Source organism: Carettochelys insculpta, chromosome 6 (assembly GCF_033958435.1).
Source record: "Carettochelys insculpta isolate YL-2023 chromosome 6, ASM3395843v1, whole genome shotgun sequence".
In the NCBI taxonomy this organism is placed as follows: Eukaryota; Metazoa; Chordata; order Testudines; family Carettochelyidae; genus Carettochelys; species Carettochelys insculpta.
In genome coordinates, this window is record NC_134142.1 from 97543940 (window position 1) to 97569654 (window position 25715).

At 44.8% G+C, this 25715-nt stretch overlaps 1 long non-coding RNA gene across 2 annotated transcripts in view; it reads left to right on the plus strand.

Moving 5' to 3' along the window:
* Positions 1 to 21024, plus strand: part of LOC142015469 (uncharacterized) — a 37819-nt gene extending 16795 nt beyond the window's left edge. The window contains exons 3-5 of one of the 2 annotated variants that reach the window (XR_012646157.1): positions 7940 to 8003; positions 20615 to 20740; positions 20890 to 21024. This is a non-coding gene — a long non-coding RNA (uncharacterized LOC142015469). The remainder of the gene's footprint in view (positions 1 to 7939; positions 8004 to 20614; positions 20741 to 20889) is intronic. The other variant, XR_012646158.1, reaches the window with a different exon arrangement.
* The last annotated feature ends 4691 nt before the right edge of the window (positions 21025 to 25715 follow it).

Below are 25715 nucleotides of genomic sequence, written 5' to 3' on the forward strand. Positions count from 1 at the left end.
AAGCAGCACACCTCTCAGAGAGAGTGTATTTGTATCAGTATTTACCAATCCACATTGTATTAATGTGTCCTAGTATATCTAGTACATTAATACATGAAGTTGGTAGATACTGATACAGACACTCCCCCCCCCCTTAGGGGGTGTCCTCTTTTTTTGAAAGTTCAGATGTGGTAACCCTACATTCATTCTGCAGTGTCCTAAGAAACTTTATTAATTATATAATAATTGCCCTGAGGAAGTCAATGCTTACTATATATTGTATTTGATTGGACAGGTATTTTGTGGTTCGTCTTGTTTCGTTGCTTTTGGGTTTTCATTAGGCACCCCTGTATTTGTGTCAATAACTCACACCATTTGGGATGACAGATGTGATCATTTCTATAATTGCTAACTGATCTGTACAACAGTATCACACAGACATATGAATGAATGCAATAGGGCCTGAGTGATGGAATATACATACCTTGGACTGAGGTCTAAGAGGTTAAAACCCTGAGGACGGAAGAAGTCCTGGCTCTCCAGCCAGACAGGGCATGCTCTAAATGCTGGGGAAGCAAAAAAGGCAGCTGCTCAACTCAGTGTGGACTGAATGCAGGAGTGGAAGGAACTGCTGCTGAAGCTCCACATGTAACCCAGCCATACACCCAAACAGTGGAAGACTGGAGAGACTGCAATGAGCCTCCATAGCTGGTGGAGCCACATGGGGAGACTGATGCATCATAGCCTGGGGATCTTGCAATAATGTGAATCACTGCAATTCCAGAACTGGTAGGAAGTGACCCAGGGAGGTACATGAGTGTTTTTTCCCACAGAGGTAAGCTTGGTGTGTTGTGATGGGATTCCCTACTGACTGAGTGGCTAACTCTGCATGTTGCAGTTGGGTTCCCTGCTGAGCGAGTGGAGGATCCTTTCCTCACTGCCAGAGCCCTGGGTTAGGGCCCGGTTGAGTGCAGTAGTCCTGGCCCCCGAACCCCTTGAACTCTGGCCATTGAGCATTGTTGCCCTGAATCCAAGAGCTACATTACTGGTTTTGGCTGTTAGGCTGCACTTTGCCAAGTGACGGACTGACTCAAGCCACCTACAGAGCAGCAGCAGTGCAAGTGATGTTCACACACGTGTCTGTGGGATGGGGTGTGCATACACTGTGCCACATCCTAAATCTTCTCTTAGCTCTGCCATCAGTTATCAGGTTGTGTCAGGATTGCAGGGTTTGGTCTTGTACTGTTTTGTCCTGTAGTTGTGAAATGTACAGGTAAACAGATATAAGAGAGTAAAACAACCTGATCTGCTTGTCAGAAGCCTCCATGGACTCTGGGTCTGTGTGTGCAAAAGGCAAGTAGGCCTTGGTTCTGCCTTCCCCTTCTCCATTGGATTGGGCTAGCCAACTTGTGGAGCATGCAATCATTTGCTGCTGGACCAGTATCTGATAACCTGCACTAGAGCTAAGCAGAGAAAGGTAATTCCATTTTATGGGGGCTTTCAGTAGTTCAACATTTGGTTTCATCCAGATTTGGAATGAAAGCCAAGTTTCTGAAAGTCCCTGTGAGAGGAAGGGAAACTCCAGAGTGTGGGCCCTGGAAGCGCTGAAATCCCTGCTTCGAGGAGGCTACCTAGTAGGCTGCTTGCAGCCTGGAGGCCTGAGTAACCAAAGAACTAGGAGACTGGATTGCTGGCCTCCCCAGTGGCCTGTTTGAACTCATTTAACAACTCCTAAAAACTGAGACTCAAGTCTGACAGGGAACTTTCACTGAAACCAGCATGAGATACCCTCTGTGTTCTCTGTTTTATGGCTTCAAGCTAGGAAAGATCTGTGCAGCAATTTATGTGGTATCGTTTCTGAACCCAAATACACAGCATTGTCAGCTCTGAAAATCTGATTCTCTTCTGTGTCTTCTCAGTCAGGTGCTGGCATGTCTTCAGCTACACGGCACACTTTGGCAGCACAAAAACAGCCATAGAGATTGCATAATTGACAAGATATTCTCTTGTGTAACAGGAAATTCAGGGAAGAGCGGTGTAGCAACTCTGATACTCCTCTTGAACCCTAGGCTGTGATGAGAGATGTAATTAAGTCCATTTAGTACTCTCATGGCTGCCAGTGTGTAGACCTTTGGGCCAAGAGGAGTCTGGTGTAAAGTAGAATGGTCTATGGGCCTTCTAACTTACAGCAGGCATTGACTGGACCCATCCCTGGCTGTCCCAGAATTTGGAAATCAGATATGGAGAGCAGCCAACCTAATTTGGAATCTAGGCTATTTATGGTTCTGGGGGAAACCTCTTTATGTGGTTTTATGAGATTCCTTCCAAAGTAGTTGATCAAAACTTTAAAATAGCTTGTAGTTACCACCCTAGCAAGGTCTCCCAAGGTATACAATCTTGGATGTAATACAAAAGTTTAACATTTAAAAAAAGACTCAAGTTCACAAATAGTTTTTTAATAATTCTTAGTTAGCATTCGTATACATGGAAGACCCTACTGTCTTGGCAGTCCTTCCCAGTCTTTTCATCTGAGAGTGATGATTTGGGTGTTGAAATATTAAAACAATTCATTGTTCTTCAGCTCTGTCTATGCTAGGCCCCTTCTTCGAATGGGGCATGGTAATCAGCCTGAGCAGAGAATACTAAGGAAGTCCTGCAACCAATATGCAGCACCTCATTAGGCTCAGTCTCCCTAGGGCAACTTCCCAGGTGCAAACTTTGAAGCGCCAGCATGCTGTGTAGCTGTGGGCATTTTGAAGTACTCGAGCAACTTCGAAGTGCCCTTACTCCTAAAAATTTTGGGACGTAAGGGCACTTCAAAGTTGTGTGGGTGCTTCAAAGTGCTCACAGCAATATGGCATGCCGGTGCTTCAAAGTTTGGAACTTCGAAGTTGCCACCAGGAGAACGAGCCTAATGAGGTGCTGCATATTCATTGCAGTACTTCATTAGTATTCTCCGCTCAGGCTGATTACCATGCCCCCTTTGAAGGTACTCTGTAAATCAAGATCAAAACACCCAACATCAACACAATACAGTTTGGAAGACCAAAGTAAACAACTGAAGCTGCATCCAGTGAGCCTGGTTCAAAGCCTGTTGAAATCAAAGGGATTTGGGTCAGATCTGCCCAACTGATGTAGGAGTTTTGAGTTCCTTAGTATAATACTTGATCTGGCCCTGGAATGAATAGTATGCCATCATTGTTATGCAGTCAGTTTCATCCACCCATAGGAATGAAAGCCCTAGTATCTTGCACCTTATCTATTTTCCCCTCATATGTCATTGTGTCACTTGTCAGCTCTACTAGTCTGGTTCATATTTTGAGTGTGCTCTTGACCCTTAGTTTGTCATGGGGATGTGTCAGTGCCTGAAAAGAGGCTGGTTGTGAGAGATTTTGGACTTTTTGGAGCACAAAACTCAAACTTCAAGGTGTGAATTTCATGCAGTTTCTAACTGAAGGAAAAAGTAACCTGCAACTTATTTTTGACTCAAAGTTCCTTTATGCTGTTTGAATTAAAAAAAAAACAAACCCAAAACATGGTTTATATAAATGCTAACTAGTAAAGTAGTGAGGACAGGATATTCAAAATAAACATATTGTATTGTCTAAATCAATTGTCTGCACCTACTGTTTTAATCTATCTTTTAAAAATAGCACTATCATAACAAATTTACCCCGATATCTTAGCATTATTTGCCTGTATATTTAGCTTCATGGAGATTGTTAATGCCATGTGCTTTGGAAGTCAAACAAGAGTCATCAGGAAAAGTGCCTTTCCAACTGTGCATAGCCCAAACTGCATCCTCAGTGGAGAACAGCAATCCATGAGAGGATGGCACAATTTGAGAGGTCCCACCACAGTTCAGACCAGAGAGGCAGAGAAGAAGAAAAGAGCATCAAAAACTCGCTCACACCCCTCCAATAGCTACTAACACCTATCTCTTCTGTGATACGATCTGCAGCTCCAGAAATGGGCTAATCAGCTATCAACAGACTCTCAAATAGGAGGGTGACATGAAGATGTCCTACTTGTTATCGAGTGACTGCCAAAAAGAAGGTGGTGCATGCCATGTGATAAGACCATAGGTAGAGAGAGCATTAGATGGAGGAGAAACACCTTTAGGTACCTTGAGTAACTGCTTATGATAATATTTCTCACTTTTGAAAATTATAAGTCATAGCACTTTGCACCATCATTATGCCAAATGAATATAAATCGGTTCAAAGTTCACCAAAAAGATAGGCATATGTTTAATATATAGTAAATATTATTGTCTCTGATTTATAGGTAGGGAAACTGAGGCAGGAAGCATTCAAATGACTTTTTCGATGTCACAGAGCCTTGCTGTTATTGAGCCTGGGTTCTGTATGACCATCATTAATGTACGTAAGATTATTATTAGCCTCTATATTTTAGGGTCTGATCATCACATATTGGAGTCATTTGGACATAAGAGGATTATGTCCCTTCAAAACATAACTATTTGAAAAACATATGCCCCCAACTGGAAGAAAAAATAGGTTTCAGAAATATATTTTTTTGAAAAAAAGTCAAACACACTCCATGAAATTAGGGATTCAATCTGTAAATTTAAACAGTGATTTAAATGCCTCTACCTATCCACCCCATACAGTACATTTAAATGAGCCACTAAGGTGGTAGTGCTTTAGGAAATATGAAATTATAGGTGCTGACTTCCCCTAGAGCTGGGGGATGCTCAACACCCTGGACCCTGCCTCGACTCCAGGCCTTTTTCAACCCCCCCAATAACTTCTTCTTTCTCATGCTCTGCCTCAGGCCCTATTCTTACTCCACCCCTTTTCTCCTCTCACCACCCTGCTTCTTGTCACTTGGCATCTCCCCGCACCCTTTTTCTGCCTCCTCCCCTCTCTTCTGGAGCCTCCTGAATGTTGCAAAACATCTGTTTGCTAGGAGACAGTGGGAGGAGTTGATCAGCAGGGCTGTTGGTGGGCAAGAAGCACTGGTGGGCGGGGGGGTGGGCAGGGAGTTGGAACTTGGCTCTTGATGGGTGCTGAGCACCCATTAATTTTTCCTCTCTGGGTGCCCCAGCCCTGGAGCACTCATGAAGTTGGCACCTAGGTCTTAGATAAACATGATGTGTCAGATACCATTCTCTTAAGACAGAAGAAGCAGTATTGCTATTTTCCACATCATCAAATACAGATCTTAACTAAGTTGCAGAGAAATGGGAAGAAGGACCAAATTATTACTATGAAGTTAATAGGAATTCTTCATTATCACTGCAACTGCCAATATGGTTCAAACTAAATATTGCCAACAAGAAATTGATATTAATTTATCATCACTACATTTGTTAATTTATTATCATGTTTGATTTAACTATTTATGTTTGAAACATCTTGGTATAGTTCATTGCATAAGATATTTACACACACACGTGTCTATGCATTATATGTAACTGAATTTCATAAAAGAATATTAATATTGTGATTAGCATTTGATAGTTACCATATAACTCCTTAAAACCTACACAAAATGTAACAAACATTTTTCAAAACTTTTCTATGTACCATTTTAGGTCTATGAACTACAACTGATTTTTATACCTGGAGACTTGTAGCCTCACAGTGGGCTGGCTCCAAGTAAACTGGGGTTCCTTACCCTTGATCTAGTGAGAAGATGTCCGTGAATTGGAGGATATACTTATTATTTCTGTTTATCAATCCATTTAGTCAATAACAAGTTGATAAGATTGAATATACACACAAGTTGCTATCAATTGGCATTGTTCTCAGTTAGGGACATGGGGGAAGGCATAAAACTAGCAAGCTAACCGGAACACCAAATGTGCCAAGAACATGGGCCGGGTTTTGTGCTCATTGACGTCCACATTTGATTGGAATTTGCAAGCTGTAGTTCTTAGCTGTACAAAGCCCAGATTCAGACTAATACAGACTTAGAATATTGTGTTTCAGTGTCTTGACCTCTTAGGAAATGCAAAAAACCACTCAAACCGCTTAATATCCTTACAAAAAGAGAATAAATAATTCCCTAACATGCTTTGACACATTGCTTTAATTGAAGCAGAATGAGTCTAAATGTTTTGCTTTGGAATCAGATGAAAGATTGCATGATGGTAGTGTTTGCTGAGCCTCTTAAGTCTGACGAGTTAAGTAAGTTTACACTAAACAACCTACCAAGCACAGAAGTCTGTGAAAAAATGAGAGAAGATGAATACTTCTACAGAATGCTGTCATTTGATGCCAGCATGATTTTCCACTGTGATCCTGAAAACAAAGAGTTGGGGAAGATTTGAAGGTGGAATGCCTGAACAAGTGCTGATGAAATATATTTTTTTCCTCTAAGTCAAAAGCTCATTCTATTCAGACAGCTCTAGGTGATTAGTTGAAAAGATGTTTTGACAGCAAGTTAGTTCTCATAGGTGTGTGTTTTTCTGGTTGATGATCCTGGAGATAGGCTTCAGGCAAGCTATGACGGTTAGCAAGTTTGTCATTCCATAAATGTCCCAGATGGCTAGGGATGGGAGAGGCTTCTACTGCAGTGCCTCAAGAAGGGGTTGGGCAGCAGGTCTCTGTGTGCTACCTCCACACAAGGCAGCCTCCTCACAGCTCACATTGGCTGCAGGGAGGGACAGCTTGAGCCGTCCCCTTGCAAGCTGGCCCCAAGCTGGCCAGATTCTCCCTTTTGAAAAGTATGGTCACCCTATTAATTGCGGAAATAAAATTTTGTGCCAGACTGCCAAGGATGCTAGTGCACAGGTTGTATATCAAATTACGACTATAAAACTATAGTCCTGTCAATTATGCAATGGGTCCATATAGCTAGAACTATTTATACTTGCTTCTCTCCCCTCCATCCTCCTGGCTTTATGGCCTTAAAAAATGAATATCATTTGGTGAACGTAAAGATTTTTAAAACACCCTCAGACCTTGGTGGGAACTGGGCAGAGTGTACTATTGCTATACCAGTTCTCGTCTGGCATATGACCCCCCAAAGAGACTATAGCCACTTGCAATAAATCCAAACAGCCTGTCCTAAGCTGCACTAAAATGAAGATGGGCCAGGAGGACCATGAGTGTAAGGAAGGTGCATCTTGTTCCTAGATGTCTCCTGTTCCCTATCTTGATGCTGGAGAGAATGGAGACTAAAAAGGGATTTTTTTTCCACTAACTTCAAGGGAAGCTGAAGCTGATGTCTTCAGGAAGTAATTGTTGAAATGAACTGAATGCATTTAGCTGTTCCCAGCAAAGAAAGCAGAATAGTCTGCTGCAGTGTGTCAACAGCCAGACAAACCAACAGGAAAATTAAAGGTGTCAGTCCTGATCTATAGACATCATTGCTCTTCCTCCCAGCCTGCAGCCTGGCAGAGTCGTTAGACTGGTTATTTGGATAGTAGGTCCTCAGGGTAAGGGCTGCCTTTTTGTTTTTTCCTTTGCGCAGCGCTCAGCACCATCTCTGATGGGGACTCCCAGGCTCTACCACAACAATTGAAATAACATTAACAATGAATACTGAAACGGTATCTAAGCAATAGGGCATCATAGTGAGCATCTCCGCTTTCACATCAGAGAAAGCCATCAAGAAATAAGCAATTTAGCAGAAAGCTGCTCTGAAGCTGAATGAAATTAATTTCTCCTGGCAGCTGCTCCTTTTAGGTTTATACTAGAACACATGGCATATCCCATGCAGTCATCTGTCACAGAGGTGAGCGCCACAGAAATGTCTACAAATACGTATCTTCACTGTCTGAGCTGAAAAAATACCCTTCTTATCTGCCGCTTCCCAGGAAATGTTATCAATTGAACTTCCATTTTGCTGCTCGGCTACAACAGTCCTCAGGTCTTTGTTCTGTCAAAATCAGAAAAAAAAACCCTTATCCGAGTAGCTGAGCTATAATCTTCCATATGAGAATTCAGAAACAATGTGTGCTCGAAAGCTAACTTGCATTTGTCTCTAGGAAGAAGAAGGAAAATCTTGCCAATTTCATCAAGCTACTTCCCCAGATGTGACTGACTCAACAAGTGAGTTATGCCATTCATTTCCATGTGACTACTTATGTATATGCAATTAGGCAGGTGTTAAAATTCCTTGCTGAATTGGGGCTATAGTGCCTCAAGGAAGAATTCCAGTGTCTGTGTGCACAGCTATAAGGTAGTGTAACATTAGACCCATACTATTCCTTTGTGGTATAACTATGTTAGCAGTGAACTGCCTAGCAAACTGAATGCCCTTGAGTGGTCAAGAAGGAACTGAGTTGACTGCGTATTTTCAAAACTTATTTCAAAGTTACATCCACATCATAGATCAATTGTTTAATTTGTTAATAATCCCACCTAAAATACTATTATGTGACACTATCCAGGATCCTTGTCGTCAGTCTTATACTTTATCATGAGCCCTAATCACAGAGCTGAGCCAAGGCTTGCAGTCTAAAGCATAAGAAACACTAACTACGATCATATAAGAGCTCTCAGGAGTGATCCAGAACTCTGATGAGCAAACGTCCACCTCCAAAGGTCATGTAATTGTCGGAGGACTTTTTAATCAAAGAGAAGCAGCACCATGCTGTGGCCAGGTGAGATAATCACAAGCATGTTTTGCCTGGTTGATAAGCACAGTACAATATCCTTCATATCATCTTTCTCATTGAAAACTGCCATTGAGGATTCAGCACATAAAAGATAGAAGATTTTTGCAGCATAAGAAGATTTGGTTATATAATGAAGGATCACTCAGAGGGACAGAAATTGTTCTGAATTTAGCAAAACAAGGTGGCCTTTGCCAGGAAGAGCTGTTGTAGACCAAGTGCTGCTGTGGTAGGCTGTGGAGCTTGGTAATTCCCAGTGCTTCATTCTGGTTGCTGCCATAAATGTAAAATACTCCAATCCAAACACATCTTTGAGCCAAATTCATGACTGACCTTGCTGCTGTTCAACCCCATTGATGTCGGTGTGTTTTCATGGGATGAGAGGGCTTGATGTTGCAAGCTGTTGAACATCCTGTGGGGCAGTGAGTAAACCTCAGATCCATTGAGCCTGAAGTTAGGGCCAAATCTGAGTCTTTTGTTCTCTGTTGTACGCTGGATGCTGAATTGGAATTATAACTGCGTGGAGCCATGCTTTTCTGAATGGTACTGTATTCAGAGGGTGAGCAGCAGGCTATGAACTAATTAGAATGGGGAGGGTAAACTATGAGGATGTAAACACAGCTGCTCTTTTCTGGCTTACTGACTATGAGTGTGATCAGTGACTGAACAGATTGACAGGCCAATGCACCACATTGTTGGGTTTCTTTTTTGCATTCTTAATTTGACTTGACAGCAAATCATCCGGAGCGTGAGCCAACATCAATATAGTCTGATTGCCTGGAAGCTGGAAATCAGGCCTGGGTACTGATGCCTGCCCAGCATGTTTTCACTCTAAGGGACCACAGCTGAAACATCTGGAAGTCACATTAGTCTCTAAAAACAAAATATAAAAGCACAATTTTTCCAGCATGGGAGGCGCAGTGCCAGCAGACAGTTTAAGAATGTTCACCTCAGTGAGCCTGGACATTATTATGCCTAACCCACCCAGTGGCTTTCTGGTACACCCAGCTTCTGGTTTACAGATACCCACCAGCATAATTGCTCCCTCTCAGTGCACTTCATATCTTTCATGGAGACACAGTGGCCACATTTAAATGCTTTCTAATTGCCTTAGATAAGCACCTAACACTGGCTCAACATTTGTGACAATAACATAATTCTATACTAAGTCCTAGAGCTAAAGTGTATCGGCCCAACTGTAAACACTAAGGCAAGGAAATTTTTCTAAGGAAATTTTTGGATTTTTTTTAAAAGGGGAATCTCAGCAGCACCACAGAATGGCTGTACTATGGGAATGGTGTTACGCTTAGGGTCGGTCATCAGCAACTGATGCTATAATGTCAACCCTGGAAATACTGCTTCAATACAAGAGTGCTTTTTGGACTCACATTATTCAATGATATGCCACAGGCAAAGAAGTGTGATATAGTTAGTGCAGATAACTAGATACCATGGACTTGAATTCTATTTTAAACTCTGCCACTGACATTCTGCGTGTATCTGGTGCAAAGTACTCAGCTCCAGATTTCAGTGGAGTTTTCAAGTAAGTGCCTAAATACTGCTGCCAATCTCTGCCTCAACACTTCCAAATCCCACTGACTGCTACTGTATAACTATTTGCATTATACTTAAATGTGCCACCCTCATTAGGGTATTATGAGGGTTAATTTTTAAATCTGAAGGTGACTGATACTGTCAAAGTACAAAGTGCTAGTATCAAAGAACATTGTTTTGCTGTAAATTAGGACATCAAGCTGCTTCACTTATCTGATTGGGCCAGAACATTGCTTTCACTCTTCAGTCACTGTCTGCAGCCCGGGTATGAAGATGGTGGCCCTTTGGTACACTTGGTTTTTTTGTAGAGAATGATTAAAATTTGGTGTGTCCAGTGCACTAAATGGTAAAATATAGCAGAAAATTATCCTATTAAATAAATAGAATTATTAATGGATTTTTTAAGCTAAAGGAGAATAAACAAAACTCTATAAAGCTGTCAAATGTTGCACAGCTCTAGTGAACAGCAGTGGAGTTTTTGGAGCAAATGAATTATTGCCACTCTCTTCATTAATAAATATATACAGAGTAACATTATGAACAAGACATACAACACCCTTCCGGTTCTATGAGATATATGATATGATACAATTTGGTAAGAGAAGACTGCTTTTTTCTTCGCTTTGTCACCAGTAGCTGTTTACCCCACCAGTCCAAATGATTACTTGACTGTTATTGAATGGCTTCTTGTTACAATTATACAGGGAGATCACTTTTTCACAGGATGTCGCAATTGCTCAATCTAATTTCTCCATGAGCTTTCATATTTCATAGAAATGTAAGATTAAAAGAGCCCTTGAGTGGTCATGGAGTCCAGGTCTCTGCCTTCGTGGCAGGGCTAAGTATTATCTTGTTCATAAATGGCCTAACTTACTCTGAGCTGCATACGATACTCGTCAGAAGTTTGAGAGCTGGGTTTCTGCTTTGGGGCAGGGTGGAGGTGCTCAGGGCTGAAGCCCTTAAACCTCCATCTTTTCCAGGCAGAAATCCCTAGCCCCACTCCTGCTCCAGGGAAGAAGCCCTGAACTCCCTCCCGCACATCCTGTGTTACAAGGAGAATGGAGACTGGGGGCTAGAAGGCTCCACAGGCCGCATTTGAACTGTAAAAGAGCTGCATATGTCTCACAAACCCTGGTTTGGCCACCCTGATCTAGAACATGTCTGGCAAGTGTTTGGCTAAAAATCTCCAGGTATGAAAATTCCACAATAGGAATGGGCAATAAGCAGCCTGTGGGCTAGATACAGTTGTTACCATGGTTAGGCCCTGGTGGACCACCAGATGCTTTATTTATCTGAGCCTCCATAGGGATGGCTGCTTGCTACTCCCATTGGCTATGGTTTGCTATTCAGAAATGAAGGTGAATAATTTTTTCTTCTCTTCCTTGTAAGAGGTTTTTATGTACTTGGAAACTGTTATCATGTTTCCCCTTATTCATCCCTTCTCCAGACTAATCTAATACAATTTTTTTCACTCTCCTCTCATAGGTTGTGTTTTCTAAACCTTTAATCATTTTTGTTGCTCTTCTCTGGATTTTTTCCAATTTATCCACTTCTTTTTTGAAATGTGGCATGCAGTTGAAGCCTAACCAATGCAGAAGAATCGCTTCTTATGTTTCAATACATAACAGAATGACATTTGCTTCCTCCCTACCCACCCAGTGGTGTTACATTGACTCATATTTATCTCATGTCCCACTATAATCCCAAATCTTTCTGTAGTACTCCCTCTTCAGAAATTATTTGCCCTTTTGTAATGTGTACAGCTCATTGTTTCTTCCAAAGTGGAGTACTTTGCATTTGCCCTTACTGAATTTCATCCTGTTTTCTTCAGCTCATGTCATGAATGAATGCCTCTAAAGGGTTAATCCCAGACGGTGCGTCTACACTAGCCGGCTACTTCCAAGTAGCCAGCACAATGTCGAACTATCACCCGTCGCGTCTACACACGCCGTGTGCTATTTCGACGTTGAAATTGACATTAGGTGGCGAGATGTCGAAATCGCTATTCCCATCTGAAGATGGAAATAGCGCCCTACTTCGACGTTGAGCGTCAAAGTAGGGTGTGTGTAGATGATCCGCGTCCTGCTACTTCGAAATAGCGGGGTCCTCCATGGCGGCCATCAGCTGAGGGATTGAGACACTCTGTCCAGCCTTGAAAGCACCACAGACCTGGATTTCCTGTGGCAGGAAGCTGAGAGCGTGCAGGCAGCAGCACACGCATGTGTTAGCCCTGCACGCTTTCCAGAGGCCCCGACCCATCTACCCACCACCCATGACCTCGAGCCAGCCCCCCCTGAACGCTCTCAGGGTTTCCCTCCTGAGAGGACCCAGGCACCCCCAGCAGCCAAGCGGGGGGGGACCAAAAAGAGGTGGGGCCCCTGGTGGTCGGAGGCCGAGCTCCAAGACCTGCTGGGGCTCTGGGGTGAAGAGGAGGTGCTCCGCATGATGGGGAGAAAGCGGCAGAATGCAGAAGTGTTTGCCCAACTGGCCAAGGGCCTGGCCACCTGGGGTCACCCTGCCCACACTCCGGCTCACGTCCGGAGTAAGGTGAAGGAGTTGCGGCAGGGGTATGCCCGGGCCCGGAACTCAGCCAGACGGTCTGGGGCTGCCCCCACCGCTTGCCCCTATTACAGGGAGCTCAGGGCCATCCTGGGTCCCCGGGACGCCTCCTCCCCCCGCCCCCGGCCACCCTTGACACCATGGCCGACGAGCACCAGCAGGCCTCGGAGCTGGAGTCCGGCCCGGAGGCCAGCCCTGCACCCCGAGGCCCAACCGAGGAGCACCCCCCCCCTCAGGACAGCAGAGGAGGGGTCCAGCAGTTGAGGGGGTGGGGGGGGTCCTCATCAACCTCCCCTCCTGGAGCACCAGCCGGGCATCCGCCCACTGGGCTTCTCCCGACTGTGGCAATGGATGGTCACGTACATACCCCACAGAGTACATACACCCATGGGCGATGAGGCGGGGGCACCAGACATGACTGGGAGCCTCACACACCCCCAGCAGACCCCAACCTGCAACCGCCCAGCCACAGCATGGTCCCAGGACGGTGGCATGGCCATCAGTACCCGGACAGCACTGTGCCTTAACCCCGGGTGCAGGGGAACAATGCTATGGGGAGAGCCAACAGGGGCATCACACCCACCGACAGGGACGGAGACCCAGCACCCAAAGGAGGTGGTGGCGGGAACGGGCCACGGGCCAGGGCACTGTACTAACAGCCTTCCCCTCTCTCTCTGCAGCTGCAGTATCCCATGCCCCAGGCAGCAAGGCACCCTCCGTCGTCCCTGACAGCCTGCCAGAGGTCAGCCACCGTCAGTGCCCGGAGACACCCCCAAGGGCAGCGGGATGGTCTTGCCACCGCTGGACCCTGGGGATGGCCCCTGTGGACCCCCAGCTCCTGGTAGCTCTCTGGCGGCAGACAGAGGAGGCGGAGGAGAGACTCCGCTTCGACAGGGAGGAGTCCACCCGGTGCTGGGCGGTGTGGGAGGACTTCATAGGGGTGTTCCAGGCCATAGCCAGGTTGATCCGGGAGGATGTCGCCTGGCTCCCGCCCCCGTCCCCTGGGCTGCCCTCCCCGCCGCTCCACCCAAGGGCCCCCCTGCTGCACCGCCTGCTGTCCCACCCACCTCGCCACCTGCTGCCCCACCTGCCGCCCCACCCACCTTGCTGCCTGCAAGCTCCACAGAGCCCACTGGGGCTGAAGACTGGCCAGTGGAGGCATCCCGGCCATACTTGCTGGTCCTCCTAGCCAGCCATGCCAGGGACTGCAGACATGGCGGGGCGGGGTTGCGAGCCATACCCGCTGGGGGGGTGGGTCGCACCCCTCTACGCCCACCCCAGACTGATGGGCCAACAGCCGAGCTGTCCGCCGGGCCCCCGTGTATATAGTTGTCGCCCATGTATATAGTTGTCCCCCTTTTTGTATATTGGTTGCAGTTTCTGCTGTGCACAAAACAAGTTAGTAGTTTTCAGGAAAAAAAGGTTTTATTTTCAAAAAAGCTGGAGGCGTGTGCTTGTTGGGGAGGTGGCATGTGGGCTGTGGGGGAGGGGTCTTCTGGGGAAGGCCAGGGAGATGCTCAGGGTCTCCCTGATTGAAGTGGACCTGCAGGGTTTTGCGGACCCATACCCCCACTCATGATGGGCCTGGGGGCTGGGTGCAGCAGCCGGCTGGGGGAAGCCTGTGCCGGCGTCGACCGCCCACTCCTGGACGAAAACCTCCCCCTTGCTCTCGATGATGTTGTGGAGCATGCAGCATGCTCCCACAGCCTGGGGGGATATTTTGGAGGCTGCCATCCAGTCGGGCAAGGAAGCACTGCTAGCGGCCCTTCAGATGGCCGAATGTCCTCTCCACCACCTGCCGGGTGTGGTTCGGGTGGGCGTTGAACCACTCCTGGCTGGCGTTGCGGTGGCCAGTGTATGGGCACATGAGCCAGGGCTGGAGGGGGTAGGCCGCGTCTGCCATGAGGCAGAGGGGCACGGCGGTGTCCCCCAGAGGGATCGCCCTCTGGGGGATATAGAGCCCTGCCTCCAGCCAGCGGCACAGGCCCGAGTTCCTAAAAACACAGGCATTGTGTGTGCAGCTGGGCCAGCCCACGTACACGTTCTGGAAGCGGCTCCAACTGTCCACCATGGCCTGCAGGCCCACAGAGTGGTAGCCCCTGTGGTTTATGTATCTTCCTCTGCTGTGGTCTGGGGTGTGGATGGGGATGTGGGTCCCATCCAGGGCCCTGAAGCAGTTTGAGAGCCCCCATGGCGGCGAATCCAGTGACGGCTGCATCCAGGTCCCCGAGTCGGATGACCCTCTGGAGCAGCATGGCCTTAAGCGCACAGACTGCCTCTGGGGAGGGAACACAGGCACCCATGAGACTGTGCAGGGTGCCCCAGGCCCCCCACCCCCTCCAGGCACCTCCCTGGGTACCCCCCCACCCATCCCCTCCCTCCCCAACACCCCTCCCGCCCCAGCCCCACACCCAGCCCCGCCCCCTGTGGGTGCGTGCCTGGGCCTCCTTACCTCCATGACGACAGCCCCGCCCGTGGCCTTTCCCACTCCAAACTGGTGTCTCATGGAGTGATAGCTGTCTGGAGTGGCCAACTTCCAGGCAGCTATTGCTACCCTCCTCTTGATGGGGAGGGTGCACTGCATTAGGGTGTCATGGTGCCTCAGTGCTGGGGTGAGCCACTGGCAGAGCTCGAGAAAGGTCTGCTCGTGCATGCGCAAGTTCCGCAGCCTCATGTCATCATCCCACTCCCACGTGACGAACTGCTCCCACCACTCAGAGCTGGTGGGGTAGCTCCAGAGGCAGGGGAGCAGCCAGCAGGGGAGGAAAAGCGGAGCCCAGTGGGCAGGGGCGTCCCCGTCTGCCTCTGGGGAGGGCTTCTCTGGCAGGAACCACTGGTCGGCCTCCTGGGCAGCACCTAGCAGGGCGCTTGCCCCCTGGATAACTACCTGGAGGGCCTCCTCTTCCTGCTGCTGCTGCTGCTGGGTGTCCATATCTGCTGTGACTTGGTCTGCGAGACAGTGGCTACTGCTCTGCAGACCTCATGCTGTGCAGGCCGGGTGTGCCTGGGAGGGGCTCTTTAAACAAGGGGCTTGCTGGTGACCTGTTCCGTGGGCTTTCCTGGCCCCTTCTTTCGACAGGGAGCACTTGTGTGTGTGTGTGTGGACGCTCCGCATTTCCTTCCAGGGCAGCTCCTTTCAATGTTCCCCGTCACACTTCGATGTTGAACATTGACGGCACCAGCCCTGAAGGACGTGTAGACGATACGCATCGAAGTAGCCTATTTCAATGTTCTTACTTTGAAATAGGCTACTTCGACATAGTGTGCTAGTGTAGACATAGCCAGAGTGAGTAGGTTCTCTGTTGGAAAGCAGCCAGGTGAGCCAATGGAAAGCAAGAGGGATCTTTTGAACTGAAGAAGTTATCTGAGGCGGGGGTCTTTTGTTTTGTTTGGTCAGAGCAGAGAGCTCAAGATCTTAAACCCACTTCATGAATCCAGTAGATATTCAGGCCACAACACAACCTGGGCATACAGATATATAAACAGAAAGGAAATATTTAGTTAGACGTGATCAGGCTATTTTTTTATTCGGGTTTGGTGCAGGAGTTCTCAGGCTGGCTTATGTATTTCCTCCCCCACCCCACCCTTGCACTGTAACATCTAACCTGAATCCCAGGGAAGTAATTCTCTAGGCTATTATTTAAGTTGTTTTGTAACACATAGGCACCAGCTATGCTTTAGTACTTTCTTGGTATACTTTATCTTTTGTTTTTTTAATCAATCACCTTTTTTTCATAAAGGCAATGATTTGAGTCCTGTGGCCTAGAGAAGGGTCTGTGTATATGCCTGCCTAAGACTGAAAGTTCAGCTCACAGATTGCAGCTTAATTTCTTCATTTTTTTTTTTTGTTTCCAGGATCTCTTCTAAGGGAGGGTTAAGAGTTTGGGGTTACTGCACAGGTAGACATCCCATGTGTGCCTTGCTGTGTTTTAAAGAGAGGTTTTTCTCACATGGGTGGTGGCAGCTACTTCCCAGGGTCAGGAAATTGTAACCTTGGAAAGTTGTTAAGCAGGCACCTATTGAAGGAAGGTATTTTTAAGATTTCTTGCAGGCTTCTGCACTTGGAGTGTCAGAGTGGGGATCAGCCCAAACAGATTATTTTGAATTTTAATCCTATCCTCCAAATTACTTGAAGTCTGTCAAAGCTTGGTGTCATCTGCAAACTTTATAAACGTACTCTCTATCCCATTACCTTAAACCATTGAGGAAGATATTGAACAGAACTGGACCCAGAGCTGAGCCCTGTGGGACACCAATATACCCTTCCAGCTCGCGAGTGAACCACTGATTAGTGCTCTATACGTACTATCTGGGATAGCAAGAAGTCCTGTGGCACCTTATAGACTAACAGATATTTTGGAGCATAAGCTTTCGTGGACAAAGACCGAATAGTTTTTCCAACCAGCTAAGCACCCACCATGTAGTAGCTCCATCCTGGTTGAAGTTCTCTAAGTCATTAATGAGAATGTCATGCAATATGGACTCAATAGCCTTTCTAAAGCCAAAATACACCATGGCCCCCTATTTCATACTCTGTCAAAGAAAATTGGTAGGTTCTTGAGAAATTCATGCTGACAGTTACTTATCACCTTATTATCGTGTAGGTGTTTGCAAACTGATTGCTTAATTATTTACTCCATTAGTCTTCCAGGTACTCAAGTTAAAGTGCTATAATTCCCTGGTTTGTCCTTACAGTTAAGGGTTACAGCTGTATGTGAAGTATTAGGTTTTTTTTTTTTTTAAATACTTGTGATAACAGGTTGTTCATTCTACCCAACTCAAATAATGTTCAGGATGGTGTAAGATAATTTCTGTTGCCTTTTCAGCTGAAAACTCAGTCTTGAACGTCAGTGGTCAATATTTTGCATGTGTGCATCCTAGCATAACAGACAAAAACATTAGTGTATGTTGACACAGTTTCACTTACAGGAAAAAAGTACATAATTGCAGGGATAACCATGTTTAACAAGGAAAATGACATCAAACACTCTTACTCAAAAGAAAGTACCGAGTACCGCAGTTAATTTTTTCAAACAGATCAGTAACCTCCTGTGAAGAGTTGCTGGGCTCAAGTGCCATCAGCCTACTATTTGTGTAGCTGAAGTCGCGCAGGTTAGCTTGATGGCTGAGGTTAGCGATGACAAGGGCTTAGCTATACGTGGCGTTTCAGTACTGTGTTTCGGAATTCATCGTAGGCAGGTTCACTGTCCTTGTTTGATTGTTTATAGGTAAAAAATTCTTGCTTCACTGTATCAGCCCAGTTTCATATTACATAATGCTGTGAACATGCTGGATGCTAAAGAAGCATTACTACAGCTATGCTGCCATAGTTATGTGAGGCAGACTACAGCAAGGGAGATTTTTTCAACATTGCTGTAGGTAGGTCAGCTCCCCAGTCAATGGACATTAGATCTACAGAAATCTTGCTTCAGTCGACCTAGCTGTGCCTATACCATGCATTAGCTCAGCATAGCAGTGGTGTTCAGGTGTAAAGCTTTTTTCATATCCCTCGGGATTTATTTTGACCTAAATTTTAAGTGTAGACCAGCCCTGTCAGGTCTATATTACACACAAAAATGTAAATTAATGAGCAAAAGAATGTTTTGTATCTACAGATTTTACTCATCCTTGATTTCTTTTATTTTTTTAAGCTGGAACATTTCCATTACAGGAGAGGAATTCATGTGAGGCAATTTATTTTCAACAACTTTCAGGACTGGGGAATTTCCCAAAGACTGAAAGAAAGTTAACGTGACAATTTTTTTAAAAAAATGGTACATGGGATGACCCACTTTATTTTAGCTTATCAGCTTCACATCAGTCCTCAACAAGATAAGGGTGCAAATGATGTGGGACGTGATTAGCAATGACCTAAAGGAATGTAGTGTAATTAATGCACCATGGGCTTTTGGAAAATAGATTGTCAAACTAATGTAAACCCATTAAAAAAAAATCAAAAGTTTGGTGTTATATGAGGTGGTGATGTACTATATGCCTCTAAAGCAATTGATTTTGTACTCATGACATTTTAAGTTAAAAAAACAGAATCACCTAAAATGGATTAACACCTGTCTGTTAGCTCTCAAAATTATGGATGTCAAGCCACCTAAAAATTAATTATGATTAATCACATGATTATTCATGTTTCGTCAAAAATCACGTATTTAAATATTTTTGCATGGTTTCTTCATTTCAAATATTTATTTCAAACACTACAGAATATGAAGTGTGCAGAACTCATTTTATGTTTTTATGTCAAGTATTGTAAAACAAAAGAAGTAATATTTCTCATTTCACCTAATGCTAGTACTGCTGTGCAATCTCATAATGAAAGTTGAGCTTTCAAATGTATAATTATGTACAAAAGTAACTTCATTCAAAAATAAAATAATGTAAAACTAAAGTCCACTCAGTTCTACTTCTTGTGCAGCCAGTCACCCATACAAACAAGTTTGTTTACATTTGCAGGAGGCAATACTGCCTGCTTCTTCTTTATAATGCCATATGAAAGTCAGAACAGGAATTCATATGGCACTGTTGCAGGGGGTGTTACAAGATATTTGCCTGACAGCTATGCTAAAGATTCATATATTCCTTCTTTGATCCAACCACCATTCCAGAGGATATACAGCCATGCTGATGATGGGTTCTGTTAAATGATGATCCAAAGAACTGCGGACCAATGTATGTTCATTTTCATCATCTGAGGCAGATGCCACCAACGTCTGGGTGATTTTTCCTTTTCAGTAATTCTGGGTGTACAGTTTGCGCATCAGCGTGCTGCACTTTTAAAACTTCTGGAGGCATATTCCACACCTCATCCCTTTCAGATTTTGGAAGGCACTTCAGATGCTTAAATCTTGTGTTGATTGCTGCAGCTATCTTTACAAATTTCACATTGGTACCTTCTCTGAGTTTTGTGAATTCTGTTGTGAAAGTCTTCCAAATGAACAACATGTGCTGGCTGTTGTAGCATGGAATGTAAGGCAGACTGAGGGTAAAACATCAGGAAACATACAGTTCTCCTTCCAGGAATTCAGTCACAAATGCAATTCATGCATTTTTTTTAAATGAGCATCATTATCAGGGAAGTGTGTCCTCTGGAATGGTGTCCAAAGCATGAAGAGGCATGTGAAAGTTTAGCATATCTGGCATGTATCTGCTTTGCAATGCTGACTGCAAAAGTGCTAGTTTTATGAGAGTCACGTAACCACTGTCTTTCCCCTAGCCCAGAAGCATGGGTAATTTCACCAGCATGCCTCATGAGCATTAAACACCAGGATGTAGTTGGCTCTCCACAGCTATTTACATGAAATGTCTGTTATAGTACAATATGCAGACTTTAGTTTCTTAAAGGCTAACTTGATTATCTCTTTGTAATGGCTGTCTCTGTTGATGTAGCCCACCCCCAGCTCCAAAATGCATGCAGATTTCTCAACTTCAAACAGCTGAGAGGCCCCACAAGGATCCACTCCAAGTGACCTTACCCTACCTTACTTTTAAAGGGCAGCTCCTATTTCTTTGCCTGTATCAACAGCAAAAATATAAACAATAAATATTCAAAAAAACATTCCAAGTTTCTATTAAATGTAAGCAATGTAAACCCACCTTTATTCCAGGGTCAGCAAATCTATGTACATTATTATATAAGGGATTGTAGTTTAGTGAAACTGGTAATACTAGACTTTTCTGAAAGCAATGGTAGTCCGTATTTTAACTCAGTGAGGAAGTCTAATTGCTTCCATTCTCAGATGGATAACTTTGCCATTAATGCAAACTGGTATGCTCAAAGCAGAATGTGCAGTTTAGCAACTAGTTCTTTGCGCTGCATGGAAAACATGCCCTTTCATTGTGCTGTGATTTGGGTATTTGGTGCAATCAGTAGCACCACAGCGTTCATAAAACTATACCAGAATTTCATATTATATAAAGCAGGGCAATGGAGCTGCTCAGATGAAAAACTGATATCCTGCAATAAGCCACTAGATGGAAGCCCTGTCTCATCATGTACCGTTGATAACCCAGGGACTCAGAAGCCGGCCAAACCTGTTTTACTCGGTAAGAAACATTCTTTGTGGACTAGAGAGATGATCCAAAACCTATTAATGTTAATAGGAGTCTAGACTGGTACTACTGGTTTTTGGATTAGGCCCTGTATCAAGAAACTTAGTGGGCACTGATTTTTGTTTTTTTTTTCTGATTTGCAGGATAAGCACTGGCTTCAGCTTCAAGTCTCTGCTTATCGCTTAAATCCCTCAATTATTAGTGAAGCAGAGCATTTTCTGTTCTAGAGAACGTCCTTCAGTGGTAGATGAATCATAATTTAGAGCGGGATGCTCAAAGTGGGGGGTGGCGAGGCATGAAATTTCTTAAGGGGTGGGGAGCAGCCCATTCGCTTGCTGGGTCTCAGGCTCAGCCAGCTCATTAAAAATGTTGAAATCTGTTACTGTTTTTGTGTGTGTGGATTCACATTTATATCCCAATTAATAAAGTTTTTACATGCTCCGTACTTATTTTCTTGCATGTTGCAAAAGGTTTTTCTTTCCATACAAACACAACTGAAACATCTGTCAATTTGTATTATGTTAGACGGGGGGGGGGGGGGGGGGGCGGGGGGAGCAGGGGACCCTGCTAACTGCAGGGATAAAAAGTGGGGCTCAAAGTAAAACGTTTGCTCATCCCTGATTTAGAGGGTAGTTTTCAGCATTAAAAAAGAAAAAAGTACACACGCTTTTTAAAATGTCTTTTCCTTCCCCTTGTGAAGTGCTCAGGAAAATTTTGCCTGAGCTGATGCTTCAATGTCAGTGCTGCTGGGTAGATGGTTTGTCACCATTACTCTTGGTTCTTTGAAGACCCAATAGAGGGCTCAACAGACATGAGGTTTCAGTGTGTGGCCACCACCTCACTGTGCCATTCAGTTTCTATGCTGAAACAAAGTTCTTCACCTTTCCCCTGAAGATAATGATGTGCTGGTACACAAATGCAGAACATTAAGGCTGCTTTAACTATTTAAATGTCTCAATTTAGGTTATTGTCCCCCTAAAAGGCGTATCTGTGCCACAATTTGGTTTGTGAGTCTAAGATCAGTGGAATAGCTGAAAGGTGTCTGAAGCAATTACCAGCCCAAAGGTTTGTCAGAGAGGATCAGCTTTGATAGTTTCAGGAGGTTTTTCAGCTTTTTGGAACTATTTTGTTATTAAAGCATTTGTAAAATGCTTTCCCTCTAGGGCTGTGTCTAGACTGAGCCCAAGTGCCAACAGTTTGAGGCAACTAAGCACTCTCGAAAATGCAAAATGGCAAGTCATTTGAGTATCTGTGCAGCTAATTTGCGTACTCATGAGGCTAATTTGTGTATTGAGGCAGAACTCATGCAGTGTAGATGATGGTTCTGCAGCAAAAAAAAAAAAAAAATCCCTTTGTCGGTAGCCCCTTATGCTTGATATTTTCCATGCAAAAGGAGTGGCTGACAAAGGGGGTTTTTGCCTGCAGACTCGCCTCTACACTGCTTAATTTTTGCCACAATATGCAAATTAGCTGTATGAATATGCATCTTATCTGTGTGAATATGTAAATAACATGACATTTTGCATTTTTCTAGACTGCATATTTGTATCAAACTGTTGGCACAAGGGCTCAATGTTGACACAGCCTAGGTGTGGGCCTGAAATTGTGGAAGAGTAGGCTTGCAAGGTACCCTGAGATGTTTTTCTATCCCAGTTCTGGGCAGTCATGGCAAGACTAATAGCGAGACCATGAAGTGGTAACGAGGAACCTGAGGCCCTTGGAAAGACTTGACCAGGTTTTCGGGGGGAGGGGGGGCGGTCTAAACAACCTGCTAGGCCAATAGACCATGGACTTCAGATCTAGGTAGTGGGACTTGGGCTTCAGCCCCAGATGGGACTTGAAAAGCAAGTGCCACCTCCATCCACTTTCATCCTGCCTCATATCAACCACCTGCTCCCTGCCCTTCCTGGCTGGGTTGGGGCAGGGGAGGAAAGCATAACAAAAGTTATAGTGTCACTGCAGCACAGAGCTCTCGCCATGGCATTAGATGTTGTCACTTCACAGTCATTGCTTCCAGGAGCAAGCAACAGTTAGCTAATGTTGCATACCACAGCTCTGGCTCGCTACAGCAGCACCTCAGGGAGCAGGGCCAAATGAGAAGGCAGAAATCTGGGAGCAGGCACATGAGCCCCCACCCCAAACCACCTCATCTTGGCGGCGGGTAGGCAGGCGGGGGGTGTCACAGGTTTGTTATTTGTGCTTAGAATCATAGAAGAGTAGGACTGGAAGGGACCTCGAGAGGCCATCGAGTCCAGCCCCCTGCCCTCATGGCAGGACCAAGCACTTTCTAGATCATCCCTGAAAGCCATCTATCTAACCTCTTCTTAAATAGCTCCAGTGATGGAGATTCTACCACCTCCCTTGGCAATTTGTTCCAGTGTTTGATCACCCTGACAGTTAGGAACTTTTTCCTAATGTCCAACCTGAACCTCCCCTGCTGCAATTTCAGTCCATTGCCTCTTGTTCTATCCTCAGAGGCAAGGAAGAACAAGTTCCCTCCCTCTGCCTTATGACACCCTTTTAGATACCTGAAAACTGCTATCATGTCCCCCCCTCAATCTTCTCTTTTCCAAACTAAACAAGCCCAATTCTTTCAGCCTTTCTTCATAGGTCATGTTCTGTAGACCTTTGATCATTCTCGTTGCTCTCCTCTGGACACTCTCCAATTTCTCCACTTCCTTCCTGAACTGCGGTGCCCAGAATTGGACACAATACTCCAGCTGAGCCTAATCAGAGTAGAGTAGAGCGGGGGAATGACTTCTTGTGTCTTGTTCACGACACACCTGTTAATACATCCTAGAATCATGTTTGCCTTTTTCACAACAGCATCACACTGTTGACTCATATTTAGCTTGTGGTCCACTATAACCCCTAGATCCCTTTCTGCTGCACTCATTCTTAGGCAGTCCTTTCCCATTCTGTATGTGTGACACTGATTGTTCCTTCCTAAGTGGAGCACTTTGCATTTGTCCTTATTAAACTTCATCCTGTTTACCTCAGCCCATTTCTCCAGTTTATCCAGATCCTTTTGAATTATGACCCTATCCTCCAAAGAAGTTGCAACCCCTCCCAGCTTGGTATCATCTGCAAACTTAATGAGTGTACTTTCTATGTCAATATCTAAATCGTTAATGAAGATATTGAACAGAACCGGTCCTAAAACAGACCCCTGAGGAACCCCACTAGTTATACTTTTCCAGCAGGATTGAAAACCATTAATAACTACTCTCTGGGTATGGTTATCCAGCCAGTTGTTCACCCACCTTATAGTAGCCCCATCTAAGTTGTATTTGCGTAGTTTATTGATAAGTATATTATGTGAGACCGTGTCAAATGCTTTACTGAAGTCTAGGTATACCACATCCACTGCTTCTCCCTTATCCACAAGACTCGTTATTCTATCAAAGAAAGCTATTAGATTGGTTTGACATGATCTGTTTTTAACAAAGCCATGCTGGCTGTTCCCTAGCACCTTACCACCTTCCAATTGCTTGCAGATGATTTATTTAATTACCTGCTCCATTATCTTTCCTGGCACAGAAGTTAAGCTGACTGGCCTGTAGTTTCCCGGGTTATTCTTGTTCCCCTTTTTATAAATGGGTACTATATTTGCCCTTTTCCAGTCTTCTGGAATCTCTCCCGTCTCCCACGATTTACCAAAAATGATTGCTAAAGGCTCAGATACCTCTACTATGAGCTCCTTGAGCATTCTAGGATGCATTCCATGAGGCCCTGGTGATTTGCAGACATCTAATTTCTCTAAGTAAAGTTTAATTTGTTCTTTTCCTATTTCAACTTCTAAACCTACCCCTTTTTCACTAGCATTCTCTATGCCAGGCATTCCTTTGGATTTCTCAGTGAAGACCAAAACAAAGAAATCATTAAACATTTCTGCCATTTCCAAATTCCCTGTTACTGTTCTTCCCTCCTCACTGACCAATGGCCCTACCCTCTCCTTAGTCTTCCTCTTGTTATCAATGTATTTGTAAAAAGCTTTCTTGTTTCCCTTTATGCTTGTAGCTAGTTTGCGCTCATTTTGTGCCTTAGCCTTTCTTATCTTGCTCCTGCACGCTCGTGTTGTTTGCCTATATTCATCCTTTGTGGTTTGTCCTAGTTTCCATTTCTTATACGATTCCTTTTTTATTTTGAGATCATGCAAGATCTCCTGGTTAAGCCAAGGCAGTCTTTTGCCATGTTTTCTATCTTTCCTACACAGTGGGACAGCTTGCTTTTGGGCCCTTAATAATGTCCCTTTGAAAAATTGCCAACTCTCCTCAGCCATTTTTCCCCTCAGTTTAGCTTCCCATGGGACCTTACCTACCAGCTGTCTGAGTTTACCAAAATCTGGCTTCCTGAAATCCATGAGCTCTATTGTACTGTTTTCCCTTCTACCCTTCCTTAGAATTGTGAACTCTATGATTTCATGATCACTTTCACCCAAGCATCCTTCCACTTTCAAATTCTCAATAATTTCCTCCCTATTTGTTAAAATTAGATCTAGAACAGCTTCCCCTCTAGTAGCTTTTTCAACCTTTTGGAATAAAAAGTTGTCTGCAATGCAATCCAAGAATTTATTGGACAGTCTGTCCCCTGCTGTATTAGTTTCCCAACATATACCTGGGTAGTTGAAGTCCCCCATCACCACCAAATTCTGGGCCCTGGATGATTTTGTTAGCTGTTTAAAGAAAGCCTCATCCACCTCTTCCACCTGGCTAGGGGGCCTGTAGTAGACTCCTAGATGTGTCTGGGTAAAAAATGGTTGTGAACCCACTGCTCTAGCCCATCCCTGATGGAGGTTTGGCCAACCTGCTCTTTAAAATCTCCAGTGCTGGAGATGCTACACCCTCCCAAGGAAATTTATTCCAGTGCTTATCTACCCCTGCAGGAAGCTTTTCTTATTGTCTACCATAAACTGCCCTTCCTGCCATTTAATCTATTGCTTCTTGTCCTGGCCTGTGAGGTTACAAAG